The following is a 7,422-nucleotide window of genomic DNA, read 5'->3' on the forward strand; positions in this document are numbered from 1 at the left end:
GGAAGGAAGATTGGGCAATCTACTTCCATAGTGATACTGCCTTGGAAACCCAAGGAGGGGTCGCTATGAGTCGGGTCTGACTTAATGGCAAATAACAACAACACCATAGTACCTGTGGTGCAGTAGTTAAGCACTGAGTGCTCCTAACCAAAAAGTTGGCAGTTCGAACCCAGTAGCCACTCCAAGGGAGAAAGATGTGGCAGTCTGCTTCCGTAAAGATTCACAGCCTTGGAACCCCTATGGGACAGTTCTACTCTGTTTTATAGATCCCTGTGAGTTGGATTTGACAGCAATAAGTTTGGTTGGTTTTTCTTCACCCTTCTAGAGTGATTGTAAGGATGATATGAGTAAAGTACTTGAAACCACGCCTACCACATAGTAAAAACCAGTTGTTGTGGAACTGATTCCAACTCATGGTGACCCGTGCGTGTCAGAGTGGAACTATGTCCCGTAGGGTTTCCAATGGCCTTTCCCGAAACAGATCACCTGGCCTTCCCTATAACACATGGGAAGCGCTCACAAGCTTCTATTTGTATCCTGCCAGCGGGTGCACAGACTTCCACCCAGAACTATGACTTTCTACCCATTGGTTTTCCATGTCACACTCAAGGTGACCCAGAAACACAGCTCCTGCCCACGAGAGCTGCTCTCACACCTTTGTGCCAGATACCCTCCAGCCATTTACTCTTCCACTCTGGAAGGTTTTGCTCCCCATGTGGTATGAGCTCAGATCTCCTGGCGTTAGAGGGACACCTTGGCACATCTGCATCTCACCAGCCTGTGTGCCCCTTGAGGGTGGGTCTGAAGCTGATCTCCTATCCCCCTTCAGGTGCCCAGGGAATGGCCCAGCACATGGAAGATGTGGGAATTGGTCTAATTTTCCCCCTATTTGGCACTGTCAGGAGGCATTTTTAACTTGTTCCAACTCAGAGGCACCACTGGCATCTAACAGGTTGAAGTCAGGGATATTGCTAAACATCCACAAAATTCAGGGCAGACTCCCACCACAAAGAATGATCCAGCCCAAAATGTCCACAGTGCCGCTCACTGTCAACAAACCCTGAGCTACGAACACAACAGACAGGTTAGGCTGGTCAACGCCATCAAAGGCTGATCCAGCAAGTTTCATCAAAATTCCCTTATCAGAATTTTGTCTCTAAAGAAATCTTACCTCCACCAGACTCGGAAGCTGTGAAAAGTCAAGTACTATCACGCCTTTAGTAATAGCAAAAACACCAATATAAAAGAAAGAAAAAAACCAGCAACTGTTTTTCAAACTGAAAGTTGAGGGGGCCCTCAAATCACCAAAGCCGCTAAACCAGCCCTTATCCTTCCACAGTGAAGCCCCATGGGAGGCAATCAACACAAGTCTGCTGAGGGCATTAACTGGCCAGGAAGGGCTGCCACCCCACCCAGCCACTGCTGTGGCCTCAGCTGGTCGCCTGCCACTCTGAGGTGGGTCCCATCCAGGCCTGCCCTCATTTGGGAAAAGGGAGGATCTAGGAGATGTGCCTTGTATTCACCAAGGTCCATATCCTGAGGGCATACGGTCAGCTGATCCCTTCGGCTTATTTCAGCACCAACCCCTCCCCCATGCATATACACTTACAAACTCACTAATCCATCCTGGGCAGTGGAATTGTATGCAAAAAGGAAATCACTTCAGAGCCGGTGCCTGGAGCAGACAAAACCAGTGCACACATGCACACATACGCACACACATGTACACCCACATTATCACCACTAATGAGACCCCAGTGGGACACTGCCTAGCTTAGCCTAGTCTGCCCCCACGTATTACGTGTTCATCCCTCTAAGGACACTCAGTGCTACCATGGGAAACACCATGGTGGCCCAGAGAATCTAGATCTGAACAACAAGCCCTCACCTTTGGCTAAAGGCCTCCATCCCAACAAGTCCCAACCAGGTACCACATAAAACCAACCAGTGAGTGCAGCCTGCCAGGCAGACCCTGCCATGCCCACATTCTCCTGCTTTTGCTTCTCTCCCTCCAGCCCTTCTGCAGCCTCCATCACCCCTGCTCCCTGGAGCATGCTTTATGGAGGTGCAAACTAGTTCACAGAGAAAGGCCCTTCTCACACAAGCCCCACTTGCAGAGAGTCTCACCGATGTGAGTGAACGTGGGCCACGCTTTCGAACTCTAAAATGCAGCCTTAATGTCCTGATGGCCTGAGAGATGGCATCACGTCACCTGACCAGCAGTCTAAGCTCAGATGTAAGGCCTCCCCTGGAGATGGGACAGGGGCAGCTCCAGAGCACTCAGGCAGCTCTAGGACCCACCAGAGGCACTGCGGGGGGTGGGGGGTGGGCTCTGACCTCAGCACAGACAGACACCGACCTGCAGAAAACGCCCTTCTGTTTTAAACTTGTGTGGAATCTCACTTTAAATAATGGTGAGAACAAAATGCAAGCTGATATTTCAGCTTACTTAAAAGGCTTATTAAAAACACTAAATCCAAAGATGTTAAAACGCTATAATTGTCCTCATTCAAACTGGGAAAATCAATCTATTTGCTTTCTTCTTTTATGATACTCTTCTTTTTTTAAAAAAAAAAAAAAAAAAAAAAGTTCGTCTATACTCTCATGAGCATCATAGCCGTCTTTTTTCCCCCCATCCATTCAAGGCACTTTAAAAACACCTGTGCCATTCATAGCCAACTTTTGAGCAAAAGGCAACCATGTTTCAGGAAGGCGGTTTAACTCTGATTTCCCTACACCACAGATAAGCTCACAAAGTAAGATGAAATTCATTTGGATGGGCTTGTGGGTTTTATAGGTCTGAGTTGATAGAAATGGCTTTGGTCACCTAAGGCAGGGTGGACAACCTGATCGGTCAGCTTTTTGGGGCTCAGCAGGCAATGATTCCACATCTCAGCACTGCCTTCAGCAGCCAATGGGCAACCGTGGGTAGTAGGACTGCACCTCTGGCCACCTCCTTGTCCTCTCCCATAATGGAGGTTATTGGCCTCTGGCTTGGGCCAGAGCAGCGTGACCATCACTCCTCGCCTTCCCTAAGTCTTCCATGAAGACAGCCCCAGCCAGCACTTAAGTTGCTGAGTTGTGAGGATCTCAAGCCTGCTCAGAAGTTAAACACTCCAGGCACAGAACAAGATGAGTTTTCAGAGCACTGGTCCAAGAGAATGCAAATCTATTGAAAGCATTTTCTCCAGGTTTTCCATAATTACCATTTATGTCTCCAGGAACTGTTTTGCCAAACCCAGTTTAGGGTGAAAGCATTTTAGAGACTTTCTTTGCAGATGACATATGAGGTACTAACCTTTTTTCATATGCCCAGATGTTAAGTTCATTTTCATCACATTTATGCAAATTTCATTTGAACAGTAAATCAAAAGAAATCTTAAATCATTGTACACTATTTAAAAATCAACACTAAATCCGGTTTACTTGCAGGGATATTAACATAAAGTCACAGTTAAAGGACTGAAGGGAGGAAGCAGATGTCATGATCCCTTCTTTCCTGCTGAGGCCAAGGAGAATGCTGAGGTCCTGGGTGTCCATCAGATCCAAATGACTGCGCCTGGTCACAGCTGGATTCAAGTTTTACCAGATTAAGGGAATTATGAAAATCAAAGCCTTCTAAAAGTTTTCCAAACTTTAGAAAAACAGGGTTCGAAGGACAGGGTTCTGTCATCCATTTCAGCATCTGGACCCTGGGGGCACCAACAAAGTTCAAAGGCAGGGCCCAATGGTAAGCCTCCTGGCAGCCCATTCCCTCCTTAGTGGGGAAAAAAGTTAATTCCTAGAGCTCCATGGGCCTGCATTTGTCAAGGAGCTGGACTTAAGCGCTATCATTACCAAGCAGATCAGTGAGGCGGTTAATGGTGGAATCAGGAGACATTTGCACTCCGCTATCAGAATGACATCATAACTAAAGCAGCCTTCAGCCAGAAGGCTGAGGCTCTCCCCAACTGAGGCCAGAGGGCTGACAGGGGCACCCTTCTGAGAAGCCCTAGGCTGGACACGGAATGCCCTGCCTGGCCCGTTGTAGCAGGGTGGTGGACCCACTGCTCATCATATTCCCCCAGGCTGGCCCACCAAACAGAAACTGAGGTTACGCTTTTCCCCTCAAGCAAATTGACTCTTCCTTGAGCTTCTGAACATATAAATAATCATAATATATTCTATGTATTTTTAATAAAAATTGGGATTCTGTAAAATCCTTTGCTCGCCTGGCAAGGACTGGGATACTCTGAACGCAGCCACATTCTGGCTCTAGAATTTACGGCATTTCCAACAGACTTGTCAATCTTTCGGTGACCCACAGTCTTTAGCAAGAAGTTCTGCACTATCTCCTTCCAGCAATAGATAACAATGTTAGAGGGAAGAGGGCACACTAAGGGAGAAGCCCTTTCTGCTCTTGTTTTGGTGGCTTTTCTTATTAAAGCACAGCCAGAGACACACGCACGCGCGCGCCCATACACACACACGCGCGCACGCGCACACGCGCGCGCGCGCGGCCAGAGACACAAACCTTAGAATAATAGGGGAGGCATTTGGCGACTAGCTGCATCCGCGGCGCGGCACGCCAAGCAGCCAGCCCTGCTCGTTCGCAGCTCTGCCCTCCAAGGCGGCGGCGGGGACCAACTACCGGTTCCAGACCCGAGATGCCCAACTCCACCGCGCCCCAAAGATTGCCTCCCGAGTCTCTCTACAGGTACACGCGTGGCCCAAACACCTCACCTAGCCCGAAAAGTCGGGAGACAGAGAAAAAAAGTTCGGCGAGCAGCCAGCCAGGCAGCTTGGGAGCCCGCAGCCGCAGTCAAACCCGGCCCGGGCGAGCAGCCTTCGCCCTGAGGCCCGCCCGGAAGCGCGCGGCTCCGGGCACCTCGCTCGCCGGCTTTTGCGCTCTAACCTCGGGGTGCACCGAGGCCACCGCAGGGCACTTACTTGGCACTCGCTTTTGAGCGTGCAGGTCGTCGCGGTTTTCACTTGGGTTTTCAAACAAGTTTCAGGGAGGAAGAAGGAAACCCCCCCCCCAAAAAAAAAAGATCCAATTATGCAAATGAGCTCCGGACTGGGTGGCGCGCGTTGGATCTGGCGCCGCTACTGTGCGAGTTCTCTGAGCAGCCCCGGGCCGGGCAGATTTATGGGGGCGCGTCACGGCTACGCCAGGTCCCGCCGCCGGAGCATCTCGAAGTTAATTAAAGCGGTAATGTCCACTTTCCCAGCGACCCTCCGTGCGCAGGTTTACAGTTTCACCCTCAAACATGGCCTGGTGGGGGCGGGGGCGCTCTCTCCCACGCCTTCCTTCCTTCCCACTTCGCGCTCCCTTTTTCTCTTTCTCGCCCTCCTTTTTCCTCTCTTTCGTCCCTTTAAGTCGCTTGCCTTCCACTCAGTGAACAATGAACAAAGATGTGAGTGGTGGGAAAGGATCACCGTCTTCTACCCCAGCAGTGAGCAAAGCCGGTCTTAAAGTAAAAATCCAGTTGCTAATATCACACTGGAAAGAAAACAGTGCTTTCCCATTCTACCCTCCCCCGCCCCCCCACACACACACACTTACAAGCACGCACACCCCACCCCAAGTTCACCTAAGCCTTGGCTGGGGGCGAGGACGCCAAGGCCGGGGCGCGCGGGCCTGCCCAACTGTACTGGGACACTGGGGACCGGGGCGGCGCGGCGCTAACTGGGGCCACGCTCGCTTCCCGCGCCCCTCCCCTGCCTGCCCCACCACCCCCTCCCCGCGTCTACAACGGCCAGCCAGGCTCGGCCGACCGCTCCGGTTGCCGGGCGGCCGGATGCGCTCAGCAAACGCGGCCCCTGTCGGATTTCTACTAAACTGCACGGCGGCGGCGGCGGCGGCAGCGGCGGCGGCTGCGGCCGGGAGAAGGCGCAGGAGGCAGCGGCGGCCGGCACCCACCGCACGCGCACTTCCCAGCCCGGCCCGCTCGCCCCGAGCCTGGGGCCCGCCGGCCGCCCGCTCGCCCCCGCGCGCACGCCGGCGCCTCACGACGCACCGGGCACCCCAGCCCTAAAGGCCAGGGCGCTGCACAATTGCCTTGTTTTCTGCTAAAGTGAAAACGAAGGCAGCTCCTCAGAGTCACCCGTTAGACATAACAATATCCGGCAAACAAAACCCTGCCGCGGCTGGGGCAGGAGCCCGGGCCTGGAACCCCGCCCTGGCCCTCCTCAGCCTCTAGCCTGCTTCTCCTGACCCGGCCACCCCGACTCCTCCCCACAAATGATCACTCTGGACCTCCACCTAACTTGAGTGCTGTGTACCTGTTCGCCAAGAGGCGGACAGTAGGAACGACTCAATGCAGAAGTGAAAAAAAGGGGGGAGGGGGAGACTTAACTTTCCACCTGTCCCCAAAGAAAGCCCTGCTGAAGTTTCCTGGAAGAGTTAAAGGAGAGGGCACAGCTCCCCCTCTGCCCCCGCACCCTCTTTCTTCTTTTTTTCCTAACTTTCCGCGCCTGCGTTTCCACCTTCCCTCACTTCACATACGTCCAGATACATGGAGATATCTATATTTTAAATTATTTGCAAAACTGCAACAGATGGGCGCGTCGAGAGCTGCACACTTTCCTACTCATCATCAAAGAAATGCTCCCCCTCTTTTTCTTTCTTTCTTTTTTTGCCTAAAATACATCCCAAGTCACGCCTACGACTGTTTTCCTCTGTTCTTCATATCCGAAAAATAATGTCTCGAAGCAAACAGAAAGGTTTATCGGCAAAGATCATTCTCTTCCCAGTCCTGCATCTGGGCTGGGGGAGGGGTGCCCAGCCCCCAGTAACACTCTCCCAGATGCCCAAGGACCCCTCCCTCTCTCCCGCCTTCCAGAGCCCTCCAAGGCCGCACTTCCTCGCTCTGAATGGCCTCATTCCCCAGCCCCAGGCTGGCCGGTTCAGTTCCCTCCATAACCTGTTACTTTTTTTTTTTCCCCCCCCATCCTTGGGCCCTGCTTGGCCTCAGGGTCGGGGCTGAGCTGGAGCAGGTGCTTTGGCGTCACCCTCGCTGGCCGACACTACGGCGTTCCTGGGGTCGCAGGTTCGGACCCCGGCGCCCCGGCCCAGCAGAGTCCCCGGCTTCGGCCTCGCCGGCTCCCGGGACACGGGAGGCGGACGAAAACACAAAATGGCAGGTCTCAGCGGCCCTCGGCGCCCGCACGTTTGCCACATTGTAAGCATCAACTCACTCTGATTTTTAAAATATATATATATGTATATACATGGTTACCAATTACCCTCTCGGTCCCCAGCGGCGGGGCCGGAATCCCGCAGCGAGCGGCGAGGGCGAACCGGAGCGAGGGCAGACCGAGCGGCAGCCGGAGGAGCAAATGGGGAAAGTCACTTCGGGAGAAGTTTCCGCGGCCCCAGCCCCCTCCCCGGCCGCTCCCCCAGGCCCTTTGAAAGTTTCCCGGGGCCTGCGGGCTGCGGGC

Source organism: Orycteropus afer, unplaced genomic scaffold (assembly GCF_000298275.1).
Source record: "Orycteropus afer afer isolate SDZICR_OR568_19922 unplaced genomic scaffold, OryAfe1.0 scaffold00009, whole genome shotgun sequence".
In the NCBI taxonomy this organism is placed as follows: domain Eukaryota; kingdom Metazoa; phylum Chordata; class Mammalia; order Tubulidentata; family Orycteropodidae; genus Orycteropus; species Orycteropus afer.